Source organism: Lissotriton helveticus, chromosome 4_1, assembly GCF_964261635.1.
Source record: "Lissotriton helveticus chromosome 4_1, aLisHel1.1, whole genome shotgun sequence".
Lineage (NCBI taxonomy): Eukaryota > Metazoa > Chordata > Amphibia > Caudata > Salamandridae > Lissotriton > Lissotriton helveticus.
Genome location: NC_136063.1, coordinates 285921452 through 285949386, shown reverse-complemented (window position 1 = coordinate 285949386; position 27935 = coordinate 285921452).

The window sequence follows — 27935 nt, the reverse complement described above, 5'->3', positions numbered from 1 at the left end:
GAGACTGGGGGATATCGCCTGGTGAGGAAGAACCGGACGGCCTTGAACATGCTGAAATCTGTGAGACAGTTAGGAAAATGCCAGAGGCAGTAGTAAATTTAGATCAGAACCAAGGCATCCCATGTGCACAGCTCAATCTGGATGAGGAGGAGATAAATGAAGACGCAGTCACTTTAGGCCTAATATATAAAACCGTAATGGCTCATCGGAATGAGACTAGAGCGGAAAGTCTGCGGACACAAGGAGCTGTGAAAAAGCTACAAAATACAGTAAGGCGCCTGGTAAAAACTTGCTCTGAGGTAACCTCCAGGGTGACAGAGGTGGAACAGCGAGTCTCCACAATCGAAGATAGCGTGGGAAAACATCAAGCAGCCATTGAGACATTGCAAAGATCAAAATCGGACATAGACTGGAAACTTATAGATCTTGAGAATCGCGCTAGGCACAATAATTTACGCGTCCTGGGTATTCCGGAAGGTAAAGAGGGGTCGGACCCCCGTAGATTCATTGTTAATGCGTTCACTGAGGCCTTTCCGGAATTGAAATCTTGGGATTGGGAAATCGAAATTATTCGTGCACATAGGTTCCCCTTTGTGAATCGGAGGCATGATAATGGGGAGAAAGCGTATTCAAGGGCCATCTTGATTTGTTTAAATAATTTTCTGCTAAGAGAGGCTTTCTATGACTTTGGTAATCTTTTTAGATGTGCGGCCACAGTGAGGAAATCAGATTTGACATGATTTGCTTTAATCTTCCATGAAGAGCTCTGGAGCCAGTTCACATTTTCCTGAGGTTTGCTGAAAACGACTTTGTAACACAGGGTTATTATGACCCTGTTTGCAATTTCAATTATAACCTTCACCTCAAAGCTGGTAATTGTATGTTAGAAGTCCTACCTTACCCCAGTGAACAAGCAAAATATTTGATTCTTCAGCACTTTCATAGATTTCCCTCCCTCATAACTTCTGAACTTTCATGTGGTCGCCATTCCTTCAGTGTATTATTTGCATATGGTCACTATTTACTCTTTTTGGCTGCAATACCCCCACCACCTGATAGCCCCTCACATTATTAATTAATCTGCCAGGGGAGCTGGAATTTAATAAATATTGCAATTATGTAAAGTGATCACTTTCGTTTGCCTGACAATCTCAAAATTCAGGCAAAATGTCAACAGTGGAGGGGAAATAAATGTATTATGCAGGGGAGCCATTATACACCTTCTACAGCCTCAAGTGGGTGACTTCATATGACAATGCAGAGATGTCTTTGGAAGAGAGTGACTGAGTGTGGCTGCTGGACTTCCCACTAACCTCTGGAAAGAGAACATATATAGCTTTTCTCCCATGAAGACTATGGGGTTGATTACGATGCTGGTTGGAAAGCATTCCAACCGAATCGGTCTCGGAATCTGACCGACTTGGATCCGGGGGTCCGACTGAGTGATTATGATACATCTGGATGCTTCCAGATATAATTTGGTCGCGCTCCCATTGAATTCAATTGGAGCTTGTCTTCCGACAGAATACACAGGCTCCCATTGAAGAAAGGGATAGCTGGGGAAATCCTGCACCCTATGGTAGGCATCCCTTAGTGCCTGCCACACTGTGCATGGTTGGAAAGGGGAGTCCCTCTGGCACCGCCATGGGACCAATTTGGAAGGCCCTGGAAGAAAGGGGGCCTGCTACAGGCTCCCAAATTCAGGTTCCGACAGCTGATTCGAGTCGGAAGAACTGATCCTGAAGGGCTGTCCGAATCTGACATTGTATTTGCTCGGTTGGAAAGCTTCAGAGTCATTTGGAAACGCGGCCCGTAGACACCCATGGTTTTTGCTCTGAACAACTCACACTTTCTGAATACCGTCCGGTTCAGATTCGGAACCGATTTGGAAAGTACGAACATCGTAATTTGTCATTCTGAAAAGCTTCCGAACCCGATTCGGCAAACCATATTTAGATTCTGAGCCTTTCCGAATGGCATCGCAATCGACCCCTATGTGTATTCAGACCACTTCGGCCAGACACCTACTGCATCTCCATACTAGAGATCTTTCAGCCCCACCCCTTCAAATACTTCACTGGCTCCCCATTATCAGACCTACCTCTAGCAAGTTCCTTTGCATTGTACACTGAGTAATCCATAATGCAAGCAAAGCCTGAAATGCACCTCAGATCAGGAGCAGCACCCATTATTTTCAAGGTGCCAAAAGTTGTGCGGGCAGGAGCCTCCTTTTCTGTGGAGGCATCTCAACTCTGGGACTCTCTCCCAAATATGACAACAGATTGCTACGTAAGGCCCTGTTGACCCGCCCGAGGTGTAATTCACTTGTTTAATTGTCAAGGCAGAATTATAAGCTAACAAAAACCAAAAGGAAAGAAGAAAAACTAAAAGACCACTGGGAAAGCACTTGTTAAAGCCGCCAGCTTAAAAAATGGGAACACATTCTGGGTTGCTGTTAAAGACTTGAGGGCAACGGGACAGCTATTAACCCCGATAAGCTGTAACATAACAAGCGAAACATGGGAAAACCACTTCTCTATGATTTATACTTCCCCTTGCACAAGAAGTAGACCCCTTTAAGCACAGGGCCCTATTCAGGATCCCAATATCATTGTCTGAGGTCGAGGAAGCCATCGACCACAGCGTAGGCAACAAAGCCCCAGGCCCGGATGGACTACGTATTGACCTCATCAAACATAAACCATATTTTTGGGTGCTGCTCTTGCTGAATGTTTTTTAATAATTTAACCAATGCCCCGTTATCTAGCTCATGGTCAACAAGCATTACAGTCCCGATTTTTTTAAAAAACGATCGCTCCCAGCCCAGTTGTTACAGACCAATTTCCTTGATAGACAACACCCTGAACATTTAAGGTAGAGTTTTATATAGCAAGATTTTAGATTGGACTAAGGATAATTGTATTTTAGAGTCATGTCAACTGGGATTCAGGAGAAAAATAGGCACTAGTGAGCAATGCCTTAATCTCAATTTAATTATTGGGAAATACACTGTAGCTCAGCGATCACCAATATATTTGGCTTTTATGGACCTGACCTCTGCTTTTGATTTTGTTAATAGGTCATGTTTATGGTCCATTCTTTTAGCTTATGGTTTAGACGAGGCTTTGGTGCATTTTTGGCATATTTACAGAAAGACCTGACGGCACAGGTTAGGATCAGGGGTGGGGGTGAGGTATCAAATGACTTCAAAGTTAGCAGAGGGGTTAAACAAGGGTGCATTTTAGCCTACCTACTTTTTATTATTTATATTAATAATTTGCACAAATCATTGATCACGCTGACCAATGATGTCCCAAGAGTTAAAGGTAAAATACTTCCTGTATTATTATATGCCGATAATGCGGTTTTCATGGGCCGTACACCCAATGCACTACGCACCCCAGTTCAGGGATTTGTTGATTTTATGGCTAGTTTAGATCTATGCACCAACTTTAAGAAATCCTTTATAATGTCCTGTGGGCCAATAAAATACTTATTAAATTACATATCTGTGGGTAACCAAAAATTAAAATTCACTAGCACTTTTCCGTATCTTGGCTGGTCTTTGCTGCGAACGGTTCTTGGTTTGAACACACGGTGTTCTGCAAGAACAAGTTCACAAAGGCCACCAATTCTATTCTTAGCCTCCCCCGACCAAGGAGAACAGGGGCTATTTTACCAATCTTAATTTTTTTTAAATCCCAGTGCATTCCCATTGCCACTTATGGCGCAGAGGTGTGGGGCATTGCTAAAGGTCACATCATTCAGCGAGAAGAAAATAGATTCTGTCGTAAATTGTTGGGTGCTCTGATCTCCACATCGCAGTATGTCTGCCACAGTGAACTGAAACTAAGGGGTCGATTAGGATGGCGGTCGGAAAATCATCCCGACCATCATGGTAGCAGAAATCAACCGTCTGCTGGTACCGCGGCAAAACCGGCGGCCCGATTAGGATCAACCACACAAAATTCCCGACTGCGGTAGAACGATGCCACGAAAGGCCACCGATAGCAGGCAGAGCTCGTAAAAATCTGTCCGCGGCAGTCGGATTTGCAGCGGAAACCCATAAACCGCTGCACGGCCAGCAGAGTCACAGAACGTAAAATTAGAATTCCATTAAGGTGACAGAGGGATGATCTGCTGTTTGCGACCGCCACGATTGCGAACAGTGATGAATGGGAGAGCTGGCGGAAGGGCTGTTGCATAGTCACTGCGCCAAATATGGCAGTCGACAAAAAAAACTTGCAACAAGGCCACCAAGAGCACACATCAAACTAGCTCTGCCCTCAAAAACACCTAACACACCTCAATCACACCCTCATGATAACTTAAAAAATACAAATCCCAGGACAACCCACACAACACACCTCACATCAATACACCATTTTGACGCACCCACATAGCTGAGTATAAAACTAGCCCCTTCCCTGACCATAATCCTTTGCACTACTCCAGCCCTGAAGGAACCAAACCCTGCACAACATTGGATAGGCAAAACACCACACATCTCACCAGAACAATAACACAAACACACACCACCTACACCACCCCCACCACCTCCATCACCCTCACAACTGCACCTCAAACAATTTGCACATCACACACCATGGCACAAACGAAAATGCCCAAATTCACTGACAGTGAGTTGTCAGTCATGACAGATGAGATAATAAATAGATTGTTTGGTACCCTGGTCCAACAGACACCATTAGCCACCAGAGAACAAATGCGGACAAGGATAGTCAACAAGGTCAATGCATTAGGGACTGTCCCGCGCAACAAGAAGGAGATTGTGAAGCAGTGTCATGACCTCAAGAGCAAGGTGAAAGAGAAGAACAACGAGAACTGTCAGCTGGCTCAGATGACTAGTGGTGGCCCTCCCATTCCACCAAAAATATTCACTGCATGGGAGGAGAAGGTGCTTGCCATACTGCATCCAGAGAGTCTCACAGGAATACCCGGGGGAGTGCAGGCTGGTAAGTACAAACAATTGTATACCATTACACTGCTATGTACTGTCTAGCATAACTGTAAAGCTACACCTCCTAGGCCCAATTCCATTCATCCGCACCACAATACACAACACAGGTCTCAGACAGTCATTACAGCTTTATCCGATTGTTGTTATACCAAAAGCACAATGTAATAACACACATAAAAATGTAATTATATATTTAACAGGTTAAAATGTATTTACACAACAACATTAAAATCGGCGCCATCAGGAGGGGCAATGCCCTTACTTTACACATGAAATACCATACTTTTCCTCTGCTGAAGCTCCATTTTTAAAAACTTAATCACCCTCCACGCAATATGTTCTTCTTCCAAAAATTGCAAACTAATAAAAGCTGGTCGGCATTGCCTTACGCCCAAAGATTTTAAAAGCGGAAGTAACCACACTCTCCTCAAATCCGTATAGAACTTACAGAATAAAACTAGATAAATCGTAGACTGCTCAGAGTGGTTATCACACAAACAGGGTATCAAATTTCGGGTCCAGTTGTTCATAGTTGGTATTGACAGTAATCTATGAACGACACCCAATCTAATCTCATTAGAAGCATCCTATCAAAAGTTCCAGGAGCGAATAACAAGTAAGGCTCCATCCCCAAACAGGTGAGAGTTTGTTGATTTACACAGGTCCCACAGATGTAACATTCACTCCATCTGAATCACCCCAAAGATAGCCAGCAACATTCCCGTGGTTGCACGTGTACAGGCATCCAGGACTACAACTCCCACCAGGCCTCCTGGTGCCACAGCTCAGCAAGATGGAGCACTCCCCCACCCAGAAGCACGTGGCAGCCATTGCATTTTTTACCTTCACCTAACAGGTAGGTAGCCATCTTCCCAGGGAGGGGTGTTTGGGGGTGGGACGCCTGCACTACAACTCCCACCAGACACCCCCGTCCAACCCCTGAGCAGGATGTAGCACTCAAACACACCCAAAAAACATTTGGCAGCCATTGCATTATTCACCTTCATCCTCACCTAACAGGTAGGTAGCCATCTTCCCAGGGATTGGTGTTTGGGGTGGGAGGCCTTCACTACAACTCCCACCCGCCCCCCTTGTGCCACAGCTCAGCAAGATGGAGCACTCCCCCCCACCCAGTAGCATGTGGCAGCCATTGTATTGTTCACCCTCACCTAACAGGTGGCTAGCCATTTTCCCGGGGAGGGGTGTTTGGGGGTGGGAGGCCTGCACTACAACTCCTACCAGGGCCCTTTGTCCCACCCATGAGCAGGATGTAGCACTCCATCACACACCCAGAGAGATGTGTCAGAAATTCCACCTAAATGTGACAACAGAACTGGTAAGTAAACAGTGCATGCACCCCACCATTTCTCTCAAAAAGCATGGAGCCATATGACAACACCAGCCCTCACATCCCACCAAAATTGACACAGATCCAATAGCCACTTAAAGTGTGGAGAAAGCTAAGCGTATGTAACTGTCACAGCAACTAAAGTGTGACTCACCAAATCACATGTAGAATAAATTCAGGGCACAATCATGCATATCACTGAATGCCATCTGTAAGTTCCATGGGGGCAGAGCTTGAAGGACCATAAGAAAACAAAGCAAGCATGATCTGTTGAACAAATAAAGCAATGCACATGACATGACAATGGTATGCATGAGATAACAAAGGCCAGTTCATGCTCAGATGTAATGTCTGCCAGGCAGAGTAATCACCCAAGATGCTTCACATAAAGTTATTGTGCCGCTAGTCGTTAAATGACAACATGTACTCGTAATCACAAAATCTGCACGCGGTGCATGGTATCCATTGACATGTCACACCATGGACAAGTAATGTATGTACCTCCACATCATGCCATGATCCTCAGTACCGTGCAGCCATACAAAGTGATATCAATGTAAACTGTGTGGTGTATAACAGGTAACATCCAAACATCTAACACCAAGCATGTGGGGTACACTTCAATGACCATTTACCCTCTGTCCCACAGGTGACCAAGAACTGACAGCAGAGGATGATGACACCAACCTGCAGAGCCAGTCTCTACCCCCGGAACATGGACTCTTTGATGATGACTCCCTGGATTTTGAGGATGCCGTGCAAGAAGCCGACCCATCAGGCATGCCAGGGCGCAACAGGTCACAGGACACCACTGTCCCCCCGCCACCACATCAGCAGCAACAACTATGCTGACCACTGCTGTAGTGACCTGTGCGGCCTCCAATACCACCACCACCAGTGCTGCCTGCAACACTCTCCCTGCCCCAGAGGATGACCACCCCACCACCTGAGGAGGGCAAGGAGAGAAGGCGGGTGCATAGAGTGGTGAGGCAACAGGTCCCTGACAGCAGGGCAGATGGGAGAGCACGTGGAAGTCAAACACCACTGGACACTGGGAACGAAGCCCTGGCCAACATCGCCAGAGTCCTTGGGCCCTATGAACTAGCCCAGGGACAAACAGGCCAGTCTCTGAAAGATTCCTGTGAGCTCTGTCTGCTGCTGAGGTCCATAGACACCCGCATGGGCCAAATCGTGGACCTCTTGGGCCAGCTAGTGGTGGTTTTGAAAGACAGGCCTGAGGCCCAAACAACACCACCACCTCCCTTCAGTGGCCTGCAGGAAGGCAGTTCACCAACCTCACCGGCGGCCACAGAGAGGGGGGAGTCCTCAGACCCCACTGGGCCCGTAGCAGAGGCACCCCCTGCCAAACAACCAAGGGGCCGTCCAAAGAAATTCTAGGGAAGATCCCGTGGCAAAGCACCTGCCAAATGCCAGTCAAGGAGCCAGCCATAATGGCACCAATCTTCACCTTGCCATTGACTTTGTTGACTGTCCTTATCCACACTGCCACGTTGTTGGCAGGCATCTGTTGGACTGGGTCACATCAATGTGATGACTACTCGATTGTCTCATCTTCGCTCACTGACAACTCATTGATTCACTATTCACCTTTTTGTAAATATTCACTGCCCTGTCAAATATACCCATTGTAAATAAACACTCCTTACACACCTATGTCACCTTTGTGTCTGCTCCGTGTTTATCACACGATGTACAATATTGACCATGATTACAATGTACCAGGAGCATGGATTATTTGTAGGCAAGGAGAGGCTGAATGGACCTAGGAAAACATAACAGAAAAATATTCACTTGTCAGGCGGTGGCATCACAGCCTTCACACCACACTTGTCATTAAGTTACTCCTATCTGCACACATTACAATGAGCAACAGTACTGACATAGACATCCTGGAGCTGTGCATAACTACCCTGTCCCAGAAACATAAGCAGCCAGCAAAGAGCCAACAGGCAGCAGTCACAAAGCTATCCTAGGCCTTTTCACCAACAACAACATCAGCAGATAATGGCCCAGTTGTACGTTTTTACTCACCTTCATGGGAAGTAGCGATTGTTGAGCTGTTGACGAAGTTCGACACCCTCCTCCTCTTCCCTATCTTTGTCACTGGACATTTGTGGGTTTGCAGGTGGGGCCCTCGCTGCTCATCAGCGTCCAGGAGCAGGGGGATATCCTTGCCCAAGGCCAGGTTGTGGAGCATGCAGCATGCAACTACAATCTGACACACCTTTTTGGGCAAGTACATCAGTGCACCTCCGGTCTTGTCCAGGCAGCAAAATCGTGACTTCAGGAGACCAAAAGTATGCTCCACCACACAACATGTCCTCCCATGGACATCATTGTAGCAGACTTCATCCGGGGTCCTGGGATTCTGCAGTGGGCTCAGCAACCAAGGCCGGTTGGGATATGCAGTCACCTAGGTGTGAGATACACATACCGATTAGGTGATATAACTATGGCAGAGGACAGCATATCACATATACAGCACGCTACTTGACTCTGCGTACTCACCTAAAATCCATGCCCGGTCCGGGAGCAGATTATCTATCAGCTGTGGCACAATGCTGTTACGCAGTGTATACGAGTCATGGGCAGAGCTGGGAAATTTGGCACAGATGTGTGAAATTATGCTATCCGCCTGGCACACCACTTGCATTTTGATGGAATGGAAATGTTTCCTGTTCCTGTAGATGTGCTCATGTGCCGGTGATGTAACCAGACTAACATGTGTGCAGTCAATGGCACCAACAACATTAGGGATGTGCCCAAGGGCATAAAAATCATTCTTCACAGCCGCCAATTCATGCCTCCTGGGGAAATGATGTATCGGTCCTTGTAAGTCATCATAGCGGACAGGACATCACGTAGCACCATGCTGAACATAGGTTGGAACGTCCCACCTGCAGTGGACACCTTGTATTGGAATGAACCAGTAGCAAAGAAATGTAGGGTCGCCATCACCTTACACATGGGTGTCAAAGCAGTCGGATATGTTTTGCAAGGCCGCAGGTGGGGCTCCAACAGAGCACAAAAGTCTTATAGGGTGGGTTGATCCAGACGGAATTTCTGTATGTCGTCCTCATCCTCCATATCCGCCAGCACTGTGAAGGGACGATCAACATTTATTTACCTCCTAGGTGAAATGAAAGGGGACACATGTTATTGCAATCCACCATGAGATGTGTCCAACATCTTAAGTTTTGACTGACACAACGCCAACAATGACTGGCATCACAGTTCAGCTTACAGCACAACTTACATGTAGGGACACCTTCAGCGACACTAGTCATACACTTGTCCACTTTTCACTCAGTGAGTACCTCCAAAACAAAATCTGACAATGTGAATGCCCAAAGGTACATGCCCACATCTTGCGTAATCAGCCCTGAGAGTAGTTTATACAGCATATGTGTGAAAGCGCAACACTGCCGGCTCCTACCTAGCTGTTGTACCTGCCACACCTTCTTGCGTAAGTCGAACAGGGCACACATCAACAACACAATGAGCAGAGTCTGTGCATTCAGTTCTTGTATGTACATGAGCAAAGCAAAATACACTGTGAAATATGCACATTGTGTAGTCATACATTCATCACTGTGTGTTGCCTAGCCATATCACACACTGCCATATGTACATATTGGAGAGTCCATCACAACACTGATATGTGTACATGCCCAGCAATATCACAAGTGACATGTGAGTGAGTACATGCCAATATTTGCAGTCATGTGCATCGACATGGTGTAGTCAGCAGTGGGCCAAATGTTACAGTGGCATTGTGTGCACTATATTGTGCCATGAATCAGTTGTCTACTGTACACTGGTAAGATATGGCCACATTGGCATTGGCACAGCATGATGTGTCCATAGGTGCTGTTAACATGCTCCGCCACCCAACTCGCGGTCATTGGCAGCAATGGACAGCAGCCATATCTTGCTAGCGACCACCTGGCCCCTGCACTGTGCCACTGCCGATGCCCACTGCAACCGCGGTAGTGATTTACACATTGAGACATGGCAGTTGGTGTGCTCCGCCAACCAATTACAGCCATAGGCACCAATATCAAGCGGCCAAATCACGGTAGCGACCGCTTGGCTCCTGCGATGTGTCACCGCTAATGCCCATCGCAATCACGGTAGTGATTTACACATTGGGAAATGGTGGTTGGTGTGCTCCGCCAACACAATCACGGCCATGGGCGCCAATATCAAGCAGTCAAATCACAGTAGCGACCACCTGGTCCCTGCGGTGTGTCACCGCCAATGGCCACCGCAATCACGGTAGAGATTTACACATTGGGAAATGGCAGTTGGCATGCTGCTCCACCCAAACCACGGTCATTGGCACCAATTTGATAGCAGCCATATCGCAATAGTGACCGCATGGCCCCTGCGGTGTGTAACCGCCAATGCCCAAGCCCTTATAGCCAATGGGAACCGCAATTTTTGGAAGCCTAATTCAATTTTGAAAATCGCGGTAGGTGTGTTCCGCCACCGTGGGCTGGCCATTGGATGCAATTGAAAGATGCACGATCGCGGTAGCGACAGCCTGGCCACTGCGGTGTGACACCACCAATGCCCAAGCCCTCACAGCCAATGGGAACTGCAATCGCGGTAGCCTAATGCAATTTTGAAAATCGTGGTAGAATTGCTCCGCTACCGTGGGCCGGTCATTAGATACAATTGAAAGATACACGATCGCAGTAGCGACCGCCTGGCCCCTGCGGAGTGTCACCCCCAATGCCCAAGCCCTTACAGCCAAGCCTTACTGCTTGTTTTTTTTAGCTAACAACTGCAAGCATAATTCATATTTTTAGTTTCAGTTTCACTTTTCCTAATAAGGACGTACAAGTCACAGATTTTGTATGCCAATGGCTGAAAGTTTCCCACCTGACTTGGAGTCAGATGACAGCTATGACATAATGGCTTCAGCGTCCTGTTTGTTTACATCGGAATGCTAATTTTGCTGTAAGACGCTCTGACAGGGACCTGCGGGATCCCGCTCCATCTGAGGGGGGTAATTTTTGCAGCACGCTCTAACCAGACAGAATTCTTCTCTCCCTTTTACCCGTTTGCCTCTGCTCATAATAACTGAACCCATCAATGGGCAATTTGCTTCAAAGTCTAGTGAATGAATCTCTCATTAGTCTATCTTTTGGGAGTTGGAAATGGCGCCCCCTCTTTATTAATGGATTCGTCGGTGGGACTGCCTGCCTGGCCGATTAATGGCCGCGCTGCTGCGTTGCGAAGCATTTCATTCTCCTGTTTGTTTCTCTAAGCCAATTACATGGATACTCAGGGCGATTATCGAAACCCCCGCGAGAGGCCTTACAGTGATGGACGCTGTGATGAAAGCAGCTTTTATTTCTTAATATGAAGAGTCAATCTGTCATATCAAAGGCCGGCATGGATTAGAGGGCCCGCCCTAGGCCCCAGGTTTCAGAGGGCAGATAAACACTAAACGTCCCCAAGGCCTCATAGCCAAACACAACGGAGTAGATTAGAACTTTTACCAGACAACTGATTGCGCAGCAAGCGGGCCTTTTTTCAAAGACATTCTTCATAAGTCTGCCATTTCAAAATAAATCCTCTTTTAGTAACTAAGCTTGACAGCAGCAATTTTAAGGCCTATTTCTAAAAGTACATCTAATTACAATCAAACAACAGCGGGTTCTGTTTTCCCATGAATTGCAAAAAATATCCTGTCTTCTTAATGTGCAAGTCAGTTTTCAAGTTCCACGGACACAAGCAAGCAAGCGCTCAGCCATATATCAGAGTCCATATGAATGCGCTTCCACGAGGCCCACTGATAAGGGGGCACCCACTTCTCGCAATGTTATGTGCCCTTTTTGCAGTTTTATATAGCGCTCACCTGACCCAAGGGTATTGCTTGGAGCGCTGTACATGAGCATCAGTTACATTACACAAGGACACATTCAATTTTGGTAGGCAGGGGGAGATTAAGTGATTTGCACACAATCACAGGATGTAGAGCCAACGCTGAGACCCAAACTTGGTTCCCCAGCATCAAAACCAGCAGCTCTGGTCATTATGCCACATCCTCTAGGGAATCCTGCGACTGTGAAAGAGGCTAGTGCCCCAGAAAGGCCAGTAGGGATGGGAAGTTAATCAGGATATGAAAGTCCAGTATCTAACTGACTCCAGCCAGACCTAACATCCCTTCAGACACAGTGGTACCCTTTAGACACCAACTCGCCTATTACCTGCTCTCTCATAACACATGGACAGACATTAGAGCAATGGGGTATGTAAGGACCTATGGAACATTGCTGCCAACTGATGACACACATGTAGGCTACACACAAACTGAGTTAAATACCCAGTCTGTCTCAGCAGGCCTGCAGACAACACATATATCTGCCACAAACTGTAGGTCACTGGTATCACAGTCCACCCTGCAGGTCCCAAATATCACATACTCTTCACTGATAGCCCCAAATGACAAAAAGAATGATGCCATACTGGCACATCTCGGACACCCCCGCACTCTTTGGTGACTCCTGGTTCCTCGGCAGACCTGTGAGATTACAGTGTGGAGAACGACCCCCTGCTCCAGAAAACACAGCGCATCACCCGACAACATCGAAGGTTCACCGCATCCACCAGCACAATAAAAGGGCCCTTCTCGACCAATCAGAGCTGCCAGCCTTAACGTCATAACAATGTGCGTCTAATCTCACACTTCCTCGTAAGCCCAAAACACTTATTTATTTATTTAAACTTCTAAAGCGCGCAGCTACCCGCAGTGGGTTTCCCGGCGCTCAGGGATAGACTAAAGAAGAAAGACTTGCGAGCTGATATTTACAAGGCTATACATTATTTACTGCTGGAAAAGCCAGGTTTTAAGTCCTTTGCGGAAATGAAAAAGATTAGTTTCTGTCTTTAAAGAGACAGGAAGAGTGTTCCAGAATTTTGGGCCTAAATGAGAAAAGGAACGACCTCCCATTTTAGCCAGTCTAAATCTGGGAATGGAAAAGTCACCATGAAGTGCTGATCTTAAAGTTCGACTGGGCTTATAGGCCTGGATAAAATTCTGGAGGTATTTAGGGGCTGAGCCGTGTTTGATTTTAAAAACGTGACACAAAGCTTTGAATTTAATTCTGTTAGGAATTTTTAACCAATGCAGGTCACGAAGCGCTGTAGAAGCAGAAGATCTTCTAGGGACATTGCAGAGAAGACGGGTAGCAGCGTTTTGTACAACCTGAAGTTTTTTTTATGGTTGTTTGATCGGATCCCAAATATAGGACATTGCCATAGTCCAGGCGGGAAACAACCAACGCCTGGACTACCGTTCTTCGTGTGGTAAGGGGCAACATCCACAGGATCTTCTGTAGCCATCCTAAGGTGGCGAAACAGATGGATGCCACCTTTACCGCCTGCTGTCTCATTGTGAGTTTCTCATCAATGAGAAACCCGAGGTTGCGGACTACGGTTACCGGTTGCGGGGTGGGTCCCATGTCACAGGGCCAATGGTGGGGGCCCCAGAGGTCTTTATTTCTTCCCAGTATCACAACCTCGGTTTTGTCACCGTTGAGCTTCAAAAAATTACTCTTCATCCATTTCGAGACACGGATCAGACCTTCTTTCAGAGCAGAGGTCTTATTGCACTCTTTGTTACAGAGAGAAAAAATGATCTGTGAGTCATCGGCGTAAGAGTACAGTGTTAGACCTGCCTCCTCCACAATAGTGGCCAGAGGTCTTACATAAATGTATAATAATATGGGGCTGAGTATTGACCCCTGAGGCACACCGTACGCAGAAGGATAGGTTATAGAAGAAGCAGAGGCAGAAATCACCTGGAAAGTGCGGTCTCTTAGAAAAGAGGCTATCCAGGCAAGAGCCGCACCATCTACTCCTAGGGACCGAAGAGTCGCAAGGAGGATGGAGTGAGACACAGTGTCGAACGCCGCACTTAGATCGAGAAGGATAAGAGCGGATGTTTCTCCGCGATCGACACTGTGTCGTATGCTCTCGGTAACTCCTAGGAGTGTGGTTTCAGTCGAATGATGGGCTCTAAAGCCTGACTGGGACGGATGTAAAAAGCCAGTGCTCTGCACTAGATGTGTGAGTTGTGTATTGATATGCCTTTCCAGGATCTTTGATAGGATAGGAAGCAGAGAAATTGGTCTAAAGTTAGACAAGTTGGCAGTGTCTGCTCCAGCCTTTTTCAATAAGGGCATTATCATTGCATGCTTCCATTCCTGAGGGACAAATGACTCAGTTAATGAAGAGTTAAGAAGATTTATTAATACTTGACGTGAGCTGAATTCAAGTAGTTTTAGAATTTGGCAGGTAACGGATCCCAGGGGGATCCGGACTTAATACTGTTAAGGCAGAGGGAAAAGGAGACATCATCAAAAGGTGACTAATTTGCCAATTTCGTCCTCGTAATGAACGGGGCAACTGGAGTCTGGGTGAGGTCCAGCTGAAGCGTATCATCAGATGTAGAGGGACTTAATGAGTCGTAGATACGTTCTATTTTAGATATAAAAAAATTCTGCAACCGAGTTGCATTGAACCTCATCCAGGGCGGGAGGGGCAGGGACTACATCTGCTCCAGTAAGTTTCTTCACGACCAAGAAGAGAGTACGGGGACAGTTTTGGGCATTAGTGACTGTGTTCGAGACGTGTGCGGCTCTGGCCACTTTACAATGGTGGTGGTAGTCCCTAAGGGCTTCCTTATAGGCTGTTTTACGGGAAGCGGAATAAGAGCGTCTCCAATTTCTCTCCAGGGTTTTACAACTCGATCTCATGCGTTTAAGATCTTCGGAAAACCAAGGTGCGGGAGAACGGTGAGATGAAGAGTTTTTAAGAGTCAGTGGAAGACGTTCATTTATGGCGGAATTGAGCCAATTGAATACCTCAGAATTTAAGACAGATGTGGATGTGTTGGAGGTAGGAAGCGTATTCAATAAACGTGCATTGAGATCATTGATATTAAGTTTGTGCCAGCGACGTATAAACACATCCTGATTACTACTGTTGTTAGTTTGAATTTTAGTCTGAGATAAGGCAAAATGTACAGCATAGTGGTCAGACCATTCTAAAGGACGGGCGGGAAGGGAGCATTCAAAGGAAAGATTGGAGAGGACGGGGTCCAATAGATGGCCAGCAGAATGTGTAGGCCCAGAATTACAGAGTAAAATATTTAAAGCTTCCAGTTCAGACAGAAACTGTTTGCTGACATTACATTGACCATCTTCTAGATGGAGATTCAAGTCGCCAAGAATGGAAAAGTTGGCCGCTTTCAGAGAAAGAGGCGCAATGATGTCTGCAAAAGAATTAGTCCAAGTTGTAGCATTACCGGGGGGACGATAGATCAGAAGACCAGAGAGTGTGAACTGGGGGCTAATAGCAAGCTTAAAAAGTCCAGCTTCACATCCAGGCATGGGAAAAGCGTTGAGAGTGCATGTGTAGTTAGACTTAAAAATTATAGCAATCCCACCTCCTTTACCCGTGTCTCTGTCTTTTTTGACCAGTTTATATCCGTCAGGAATCGCCGTAGCGATATCAGGGTCCGAGCTCTCATGAAGCCAGGTTTCTGTAAGGAACATGGCATCTGGGTTTTCGTCAATTATAAGGTCATAAATATTGGTCGAGTGTTTTGGAAGCGACCTACAGTTCACACTCCAGAACTGTAGTTTTGTGGGGGGAGAGGGAGTAGTGCCTGCCTTAGATCTGCCCCTCAGTTTACCACGTTTATGTCGTGCTTTCATTTGTTTGCACATTGTCATTCGACCTGTGAGGAAGTCGCAGTGCGTACATTTAAAATTGTGTGCTGGCAGTATACATGTAGAGCACTGTACCGAATGATGGTAGTTAAGCTGTTCTAGCTCCTCACCGGTATAAGTGTATCTGACTCCTCGGTGCACAGAGTTGACAGGAAGCGGGGCCAGGTCCAATGTCCCTTGGCCCGTCCTGGCGTGGACGGGCGTAGACGGGCCTGACTCTGGCTCGACTCCGGCGCGAGTCAGGCGTGCCCGCAGTGCGCATTCGCTGCACGAAGACATGGACAGCCCTTTTACGTGCAACTAGAGCGCTGACGATCCACCCCACACACAAGATGGCCGCCGCTATTCAGTGCCCGGGACCAGCTCCACAGCTTCAATACTCGGCTGGGAGTGGTCCAGGGCAGCTGTAAAGAGGGTGAGCGAAGTGGGCAACAAGAGCTTATTAAATCAAGCTGTTTAGTTTAAAAGATAGTGCAAAACGAAAACGCCGATTTCGGCCGAAAATACAGTTTAAAAACAGTAAAAATTCATGCACAGCACAAGATTAGTACAATTTCCCGGCTTCCGCCTCAGGAGGTGCTCACACAGTCAGGCAATCAAGTGTTGGGCAGTTTTGGACCCCTTTTAAACGCAACTAGAGCGCTGACGATCCGCCCCTCACACAAGATGGCCGCCGCTATTCAGTGCCCGGGACCAGCTCCACAGCGTCAATACTCGGCTGGGAGTGGTCCAGGGCAGCTGTAAAGAGGGTGAGCGAAGTGGGCAACAAGAGCTTATTAAATCAAGCTGTTTAGTTTAAAAGATAGTGCAAAACGAAAAACGCCGATTTCGGCCGAAAATACAGTTTAAAAACAGTAAAAATTCATGCACAGCACAAGATTAGTACAATCTCCCGGCTTCCGCCTCAGGAGGTGCTCACACAGTCAGGCAATCAAGTGTTGGGCAGTTTTGGACCCCTTTTAAGCGCAACTAGAGCGCTGACGATCCGCCCCACACACAAGATGGCCGCCGCTATTCAGTGCCCGGGACCAGCTCCACAGCGTCAATACTCGGCTGGGAGTGGTCCAGGGCAGCTGTAAAGAGGGTGAGCGAAGTGGGCAACAAGAGCTTATTAAATCAAGCTGTTTAGTTTAAAAGATAGTGCAAAACGAAAAACGCCGATTTCGGCCGAAAATACAGTTTAAAAACAGTAAAAATTTACCGCATAGGATCAAAGCGGGGACAACAGTCTTCCGACCACACACCCCACGGCATAGTGTGCTATTAGCCCCACCTACAGGTAACAAGCGTGCGCGCCTCACACTGAAAGTAAAAAAACAAGTTTGACGAGGAGAGGAGGAGGCAGCAGGGGGAGGGGAGGGAGGAGGGGGCTCGCGCCTGTTTCCCTTGCGGGAGTGAGCAGGAACCATCTGTTAATTACAAACAGATGGCTTTAAAGCTCCCTCCTGCAAGGGAATCGCCAAATGTGCACGCGTTGTCATTCAAAGCAATGCAATGCGTACACTTTTTTGCCCGAAAAACTGAATCAATTTCCAAAGTTCTCCTCCTAGGCAGCGCATGTGCGCTACGTAGGCGAGACCTAAAAAGCAGACCTGGAACACCATTTTCTGCAGCTTTGAACCACTGAAACTACCCCAGGGGGCTATATATGTGTGGGAGAGAGCCTCATATTTCCACTGCTTCCAGACACTGCTGCCTGACACTCTTCACCACCAACTGCTGCTGCTCCTGTCTCCTGGACCCAGACACTGCTGCCTGACACTCCTCACCACCAACTGCTGCTGCTCCTGTCTCCTGGACCCAGACACTGCTGCCTGACACTCCTCACCACCAACTGCTGCTGCTCCAGTCTCCTGGACTCAGACACTGCTGCCTGACACTCCTCACCACCAACTGCTGCTGACCCTGTTTCATGGACCCAGTGATGGCGAGGACTGAGAAAATCAGGGCCCGTCCCTTCACCATAGAGGAGCTGGAGTTCCTGTTGAACGTGGTGCTCACACAGTATGGGAGGTTATGGTGCTCCAGGTGTCATGGTAAGTGTCTCATATTGGTAGTGAGAGTGCAGGGTGTGCACACATGAAGTTGATCTGCTGCAGTATGTGCGTGAGAGTGTGGCTTTGTGTGATACACTGCCTAGCATGCTGACTACAGGGGAAAGGGGTTTGTAGCCCATTTTACACAATTCCCTGGCTGCATATCAGAATGGGAGTGACATGCAGTGTTTTTGCAGCCATACAGTGACACTTCAAGTTTGGTAAGCTGGAGTCGGGACAGACATTCCCTGTGCTAATGGCTGTTTGGGTCCATGAGGTTCTTCACAGGCTCATCTTTGACATTGCCAGAAGTTTACGTCCAGAGGGCACTGATGGAAGTATGTATGACTTAATATTGCCACCATGGATGTGTCAACATTATGCACAGTAGTGAAATGCCAGAGGGTTACACTCTTGGTGGAAATTTGCCTATGACACAGCAGATTGTTGTACTTTTTAACTGACCCCCTTCCATTTTCATCATTATGTGTACTGACTCGCATGTGTAGGAACTGTTTGCCCTCTTATATTGTCCCTGCATGTGACATTTCTGATGCCCCACATTGAACCTCAGTGTGAGCCCCCCTGGCCTGCAAAGTCACTGCCCAACTTGACAAGGACACATCACTGAGTGAGACATATGGGTTGTCTGCTACACTATACATCAAAGAGCTATCTCAGGCCTGTGGATTGCACAAGACAGACCTTGTGAGAAGGGTGTGAGATTGTAAGATCATATCCTTAAATGTGACCACCATGACACAGTGAGCCATTCACAGGGCAAGGACATTGAGGGGTGTGCAGTGTTGGACACAGTGAGTCTGCCTCAACACATCAAGCCCAATGTAATGTATGTCTTGCTCACACACAAACTAGATAGCAGATGTGGGCCTCCTTCACATTGCTTTCTGTTTGGCATTCTGCATGTGTATGAGATGGGCAGGTACTGTGTCCATCCTCATACCTGCATGCATTTTGGTATGATTATCCCATGCTTATGTACTACGTGTCATGCTGTATTGTCTCTGCTAAACATATCTGTGAGTTGATGCATGCTCCTGTACTGAGAGAGTGGTACATAACCCAGTGTCACTGAAATGTCCTAATTTTGTTTCCCATGCCTTCAGCTCAAAGTCCACCAGCGGAAGGCCGTATGGAGGGCAATTGCATGAAAGGTGTGAGCTCTGGGTGTCTCCCACCGACGGCACACACTATCACAAGAGGTGGGATGACATCTGCCGGCTGAGCAAAAACATGGCAGAGATGCCACTGCGGCTGCTCCCTCAGACTGGCAGGTTGGCGCGCAGGATCATGACACCACTAAAGCCCGCATCTTAGCTGTGACACAGCCTGAGCTAGGTGCATGTTTGAAGGACCATCAGCAGCAAGCTGGGGTTGAGTATTCTGGGAAGGGTGACTTTGGTTGTGAGTGACTGCATGTATTCCAAGCCTAAGCCAGTACTGAGCTCTGTGATGGTGCTAGTGTGATGCAATGGCTTGGAAGTGGCCTCTGTGTTGGGTGCAGCTGTCATGCATTTTCGTTACATGTACTTTCTCATGTCATTGAAGTAGTGGCCCTTGACATTGCATTCTGAGTTGTGGCCTTATGGCATCAACTGCATTGGAGGAGTCAGGAACATCCCATGGCTGTGAACGGCAGTTTGCCTCATCTGGATGTGCTTTCATCAATGAAGTGCCTGACCTTAAAATTGTGAGAACTATATGTCTGACACCAATGTGCAACTGCAGTTGTGCCCCAAAGTACGATATGGTGGACGGCATGAGGGGGGCGTGGCTAGGCACGCGATGCAGGCAGCAGCACCCGGGTAGAGCTCCGAGCTGAGCTACCCCTTCCCTGGACCACTTCTCCGGCATTTATCCTTCGAACCGCCTGAAACTGCGGGCGGACCACCGACAGGTCATTCTCGGCATTCTGGCCGACTTTTGCTTTTTGGGGACCGGCACAGCAGCACTGGACTTTCCTGGACTCCCCTGGCGGGGCTGGTCGTCACGCAGCCGGCGAGGAGGCCAACGAGAGGCCGTGGTTTGGGCCGCGCATCTGGGCCCCATCACGCGTCCTGAAGTCCGGAGTCGCCGCTCCCACACACATCGAGGCGCGAGCCCCGGGGTCACCCAGACAGTCTGACCCCCTGCGCTCCCCCCCCCACACCGCTGGAGAGCAGCTGCATGCGTCTGCCCTGAGTGACGCAGGGATATCGAGGGTGAGCTGGAGGTGCGGAGCGGGTGGAGGCCTGAACCGGAGACGTGCCTGCCATGCTGGCTGCCCGGGCGCTGGGTAATGGAGCGACCCAGGAGGAACCTGTGACCATCCGGTCAATGGGGGCGGCTGCGGGGGCCCGGCGCTGAGACCTACTGCCGGGGCCCTGAGACGTGATCCAGAGCCGGCCTGCAGAGCGCCGGAGCCTGGACCTGAAGACCGACTGGACCTGCGGACTGCTGCCTCTCTCCCCCCGCAGAGGAGGAGTTGCGGGTGGCCCGACCTGCTGATGCCCGGCAGGACGCTGGCGTGAGGCGGACGACGCCCGGTCCCGGGTTGGGGCTGCCGGACCATCTGCTCGGGCGCCTGTGAAGACGCGGCTGGCGCCCGCTGCACGGACCGAGGGTCAGGGTAAGGAGACCCCCCCTTGCTGGACATAGTGAGGCGAGGGTGGTTCCCCCCTCCCCCCACCGGGGCTCCCGCTACTGGTGGCTGCGACGTGCCTGTGAGAGGCGAACTTTCACGCAGACCAGCGCACGCTGCCCGCGCCCACGTGTTGGCGGTGTGGGGATCACGCCGGCCCTGGTGCCCCTTGCGTGCCATACTGCGTGGAGGGGGCAGACCTCTAGGACCAGATGCCTCGATTCCCCCCTGGCCCCCCTCGAGACGAGCTGGCCCAAGAGACACGATAGCGACTGGCTGCCTGTACAAGTGACTCAGCCCCACCACTGAGACAAAGGGGAAATACGCGGGACAGTCGTTGTGGGCTTGGGGTAGTGGCTGAGCCGGATCCTCCCTTGGGAATATTGAGAGGCAGCTGTTTCACTCTACACAGACACTGGGAGGTATGCCATAGCCGCGGATTGATGACCCCGACTTCCCTGATGGCTGTGAGGTGAAGCCTGACCCTCCCCGCTGGCCTAGAGACAGCCAGTGACCCTTGCACCTGTGAGATCGTCCACGGCTGAGGATTCGGCTGACTGCTGCGATCACACTCGCCTGAGACTAGGATCACCGGCTTGTCACGACGCGCCACTGCACGGACCCACTACCGACGCGGGAGGCGCACGAGGAGCCGGCTGCTCCATCCCGCAGGGGTGGGCACCGGGAGCAACTACCTACGCAATACCAACATTGACGGACCGGAGAACTGACGATTGCCTTGCCTCCTGGCCCAGCGGGCCTGCACCGTTGGTCGTGTCGCCTCGCACATGTCCGGAGGAGTAAGAACCCGCACTGGTACCGGAGGGGCCCCACTGAAGGGAAAATCCGACAAGTCACAGCACAAGATGGCGGCTGACCAGGTTACCTCACGGTTGGAAAACGTGCTCGCTGCCATGGAACGCTTGGAACAATCGCTTCAACAGACCAGAACGTCTTTGGAATCCAAGATAGATAGTGTAGCCATAGACCTCACGCACCTACTGGAAGATCACAAGAAGCTGGCCGATCGGACCAAAACATTGGAGGGAACGGTAAACAACCTTGGTCCCGCAGTCTCACAAACGGACAAGCAGGTTCAGGATCTCCTGAATAGGGTGGAGTTCCTTGAGGACCGCGCTGAGGTTGCGGAAGGGAGAGCGAGACGCAACAACATCAGGCTCGTCGGGGTCCCGGAAAAATGGGAAGGCGCCCGACCGACGCAGCGAGTAGAGGACTGGCTGCGAAGTCTGTTGCCGGAGGACACACTTTCGCCACAGTTCGTAGTGGAACGGGCGCATTGTGTACCCACGAGACCTTATGCTACTGGCTCCAACCCGAGGCCGCTTCTATTCAAGGTCCTGAACTTCCGTGATAGAGACACTATCCTGAGGGAAACCAGGCGACTTGGGGAAATGCGTATCGACAACGCCACGGTGATGTTCTTCCCAGACTACACCATTCAGGTACAACGCCAACGCCATGATTTCCTGGAAGTGAAGCGCCGACTCCGGGAGGCGGGCCTCAAATACTCCCTACTATTCCCCGCAAAGTTAAGGGTGGTGGCACGAGACAAGACCTACTTCTTTAATACCCCTGTGGAGGTGAGCGACTGGCTGGATAGCGGGACGGACACGACGCCCAGAAACGCACAGAACCCTGAAGCGAGATCCCGGGGCCGCGGACCGCGGCGCCGCCGTAGGAACAGGGACCGCAGGACCGGCCGCCCGGACGACGCGGTTCACCACTCCCCGCCACAGGAACAAGTCCTCCGAGAACAGCATGACGCACTCCGGAGAGTCTCCCAACTAAGTGCCTCACAGACCTCAGACAATGTTCAAGCCACGAGCCCGCAGATGGTTCAAAGTGACGATGAGGCTATCTACGGGATACCAGACTCCCAACTGTCGGTGGAATTACCAGACGTCACGCCGCAAACGGCTGATATGCCCCACTGAAACACAACGCATGCTAACATCGGACATCACCAGGGCGGCGGGGACGAGACTGCGGGCCGGGCGCTACCTGAGACACTGCAGCCTGGACCATCGTTGGGCGTGCCCCTTGCCGCCCTGGGAGCAGACGGAGAGGCCCTAATGCAGTGAGTACTCGCCCGGAGGTATGGACATGGTGGGGGCGGTACGAGAGTGGGATTGTCCGTAGGGGTATCTCTTTCTCCCCCCTCTCCCCCCTTTAACTCCTGTCACCCTCCCATGCTGCCTGGAAACGTCCCTACTCCGTGAAATCAGAAAGTGGGGTTTGCCTCTCTCACTTGTGTATGCATAATTGACCCGGCGGCCACGTTCCTGGCGATGACACTACCTGTTGAACGCCGCATTTGAACACATGGTGGGAACGACTAGTGGTCAGGGGAAGGGTTGCGGATCGACCACACTTGGTTGAACATCGAAGTACTGCCTAATTGATACCTGGCCAAGACTACCCCCTAGACTTGAACGTTAGTATTTCGCCCTCTTGGCGCGTTTGGACGGCGACATGTTCCGTTGCCGACCTTTTGGTATTTACTGCTATTTAGCACTGTTTGTTACCCTTGTTACATTTCCCACCTCCCACCTCAGAGAATTGCCTATGCCCTGGAGGGAAATGTCGGAGTCTGTGTCTGCGGTGGGTGGAGAGGGGAGGCGAGAAGCCTTGTGGGGGCGGTCACCTGGGGGGTTGCTAGCAGACGACATGTGTCTTTCCTACCACACCGGTTGTTATGGCTGAGATTAGGATTTGCACGTGGAATGTGAGGGGAATGCACACACCATCAAGACGTTACCAAATATACTCATATCTGCGCCGACATAAATTCCATGTGGTGTTGCTACAGGAAACACATCTTAACAAGGCCGAGGTACACGCGCTGCGCAGGCGATGGCGCGGACAGATTTATGCCACAGAGTACTCCTCCTATGCCCGGGGAGCACTCATATGGATAAGGCCAGGCACTCCTTGGGCGATCATGGATACGCAGATAGACGTGGGGGGTCGATATGTTATAGCGAGACGTAGACTTGATGGGCACCCGGTGGTACTTGCCTCCTTATACTCTCCAAACACTGATCAGGGCGGCTTTCTTGAGCACCTCTCCACAGCACTGGCGCCTTGGCATGGGCTCCCGTGGATCCTTGGTGGAGATTATAATTGTGTCCTAGATGTACACTTAGATAGGTCAACTGCACCCCCACCTAATGCTCAGGCACACGTCACCGCGAAGGCTCTCCTCGACTGGGCCCAGCAATGGCACCTACAAGTCGCATGGAGGACACGCAACCCCGTGACGCGCACATATTCCTATTGGTCAGGCGCGCACGCACTACATGTCCGCTTAGACAGGTACATGATTTCCCCTGATCTCCTTCCATTAGTCCTGGACACCCAATATATGGGCCGTACCCACTCAGATCACAATCCTCACACATTGGTCATCGCCTGGGACATTCCACATCCTCCCATTCCCACCTGGCGCCTCCAACCTGACCTTTTGCTTGACGCGACCTTCCGCGACTCACTCCTTACACAATCAGCTCAATACTTCGATCTCAACGCTGGCACAGCGTCCTCTCCCCAAACTGAGTGGGATGCTTTCAAAGTGGTGACCCGGGGACTTTGCCTAGGAACACAGGGACACATGAGACGCCGTATTGAACAAGACCTAATGCGACTGGAATCGGACCTACTAGACCTTGAGCGCTCTGCGGGGGGGGATGCGAACGCCCGACTGACGGAAGCTAAGGCGGAACACGACCGCCTACTGGACTGTTTGCGAAACATCAACTTCTCAGCCCACTCCGCCCGGGTCCACAGACAAGGTGACAGACCAGGCAAACTGTTGACATGGCTGATTGAACGGGAAGATCGGTCTGCCCCAATATCGTCCATACTGACCGGTGACGGCAGACTGCTATACTCCCAACGCCAAATACACGAAGCGTTCACGAGTCATTACACAGGCCTATACGCTCCCGCCTGCACGTCCCACCGACTGCCATCTCAGAACATCTCTCTGATATCCACTTACCTACCCTAACGGCGGCACAGCGGGATGACCTCGGGGCACCTCTGACTCCTGAGGAACTCCGCGACACCATTTTTAACCTCTCAAATGGCAAGACTCCGGGACCGGATGGCTTATCGGCCGAATTCTATAAAGCTGCCTCGGACGTCCTGATCCCACACTTGGTAAAAATGTACTCTGCGGCTGTGGACGACTTCGCCTTACCCCCGACTCTTAATGAGGCGACCCTTGTCTCCTTACTCAAGCCTGGCAAAGATGGCACGCTGATGGGTTCTTACCGCCCTCTCGCACTTCTAAATACGGACTACAAAATTCTTGCTTCCGCACTTGCTCGCAGACTGGCCCCTATGGTCCAAGCGCTGGTGCATCCAGACCAAAATGGGTTCGTACCGACAAGACACACGTCCCACAACATCCGCCGACTGTTCCGCTTACAGGAATACGCCACAAGACAGTGGCCAAGAGCAGGGTGCCTTGTACTGGACCTGGAGAAGGCGTTTGACTCGGTGGAGTGGCCCTACCTACGAGCGGTCATGGAGAAATTCGACCTGGGGGATGACTATTTGGCCATGGTCGGTCTCTTATACCGTAGACCCACGGTCCGTGTCCGCACTGGAGCGCTGCTCTCTGACTCCATCCGTGTACAGAGAGGCACCAGACAGGGCTGCCCATTGTCGCCACTACTGTTCTCCTTAGCAGTGGAACCCCTAGCTGCGACCCTCCGGATGGCGGGAACGAACTGGGGCGTGCCGTTGGCGGACGGACTGCATGTAGTGTCATTATACGCTGACGACCTCCTCTTGTATGTCAGGGACCTGACCGCCATCCCGGAGTCCCTCGCCGCCATATTCGGCACATTTGAGGAAATGTCGGGATTGCGTGTCAACTGGGCCAAATCGGGGGCCTACTCCTTCAACCCTACCGTTCCTGAGTGTGACATACGCATCGGAGACGAGAGGTTACAGTGGTACCCCAACACGTTTAGATACCTTGGGATACACATCTATCGAGACCCATTAGATATTCTGGAAGGTAACCTGATGAGGGCGATCGCCTCTACACGAGCGCAGGTGAGGTTCTGGAACACACTACCGCTGAATGTCCCAAGTCGCATAGCCTTAACAAAAATGATAGTCTTACCAAGGCTCTTGTACTATTTTGCAAATATACCGACCTATGTACCTGCCCGGGTGTTTCGAGACCTGGAGGTCCTGCTGCGAGCCCTGATCTGGAACAAAGGTCGGCCTAGGGTTGCGCTAACGAAACTCTATAGGCCCACTGAAGAAGGTGGACTAGCTGTTCCCAACATGGAGTTATACTATCTGGCATACTATCAGGCAAGCCTCCATTCTTTCCCGGCTGGACTATGGGAGTGCTCTGTTACTCGGCGTTAATCAGGCTGAGGCGACTAGACTGCAGAGAGTACAGAATGCCGCTGCGCGGGCCATTGTAGGCCTCCCGAGACGGTGCTCTGTATCGGCAGTCCTGACCTCCCTGCATTGGCTGCCGGTCAGACAGAGAATCAAATTTAAGGCACTCTGTTTGACATTTAAGATCTTGAAACTCTCGTCTCCCCCCGCCTTGATGGGCCTTGTTTCCCCATATGTCCCCAGGCGGTCTCTCAGGTCGGAATCTCTCTACCTAGCGAACGTGCCTAGATTCAGATTGAGTAGGATAGGAGGTCGTTCTTTTTGTGTTATGGCGGCTGGACTATGGAACTCTCTTCCTGTCCATATCCGTGCCCTGAATAGCCTGACTCTTTTCAGACGGGCGATTAAGACCCATCTGTTCACCTCCGTTAATTAATTTCTTCTTCTCAGTGGCGATCTGTTATGTTGTGGTACTTGATCAGGCGCCAGGACGCCCCTTCGCTGGGGCAGCTGTGCGCTGTGCGCTGAATAAAAGTTATTAACAAATGCAGTGGGTGTCGGGCTGGCTAGGTGGTAAGAACCTGGGAAACACGGCCACGGATGCCACTGTCTGGTCCCTATTCCAGATTCATGTACTGTTTCATCCGCTGACGCGGACTCCCCGGCCGACGCAACTGCTGCTAGCGGTGGCGCGCCGATGTTTTCTCCGCTGCCTACGTCTCACCCGAGCGACGGTACCATATGCGCCTATACTGCCACTGTTAGGCACTCCGACAACGGCAGGGACCCTGACCGATATCAGGCTAGACAGCTGGATCACTGCGGAGGTGGAAACGTTAGGCGACCTTTACTCTGACAGCGCTCTTTTGCCCTTTGCAGCCCTCGTGAGAGATACCTCCCTCCCGGCTGGGCAGTTCCTAACCCACGCGTCCCTCGTGCACGCGTTGACTACCGCTTAGGGGGACATGTCTAGCGAACCACCGACACACCACTTCATGCAGTACCTTCATGTCATGTGTAACGGCACGCACATCATTCATTGGTTAACGCAAGCACTCCTCCTGCACACATACCCGGCAACTGTACGCCTGAGGGAGACATGGGTGACGGACAGAGGGAGAGACTGGACGGACGGGGAGTGGGCTATGGTCCTGGCTGGCCCAGCGAACATCCCCCGCAGCCCTCGCTTCAAGATCATACAGTTTTATATATTACACCGCGCCTACCTTACCCCAGACAAGATAAATAAATATTTTTCGGTCACGGATACTGCCTGCGGCCACTGCTCCCTCCTCGGTGCAGATCTCCTCCACATGCTCTGGCTCTGTCCCGCCCTCCAGCAGTACTGGGAAGGGGTGACCGAGATGCTCCGGCACTGCACTGAAGAGCGAGTACCACACACGTGGGAAGCCTGTATATTGGGCTTGTACAAGCGTACGCGACTAAACAAAGTCCAGACCAGGTACTGGGATCTTGGACTCATTACAGCCAAAAGATTACTCACCAAGCGGTGGAAAGCTGCCACACCCCCACACCTTAAACACTGGTGTCTGTCACTGATGAACTGGGCGAGGGCTGAGAGCTCTGTCCTGCGCCGGGAGGAGACAGCGGGGCTCAGAAAGTTCCCCATTGCGCAGCAATGGGACGGCATACTGTATTCATTCCTACAGCAATGCGCGGACCAGGGAATTACGTGAAGACTTGTGTGCTGCCTCCCCCCTTCCTCAATGCACGCTCCTGTGAACCACGCGCGATACATCACACGTCACCT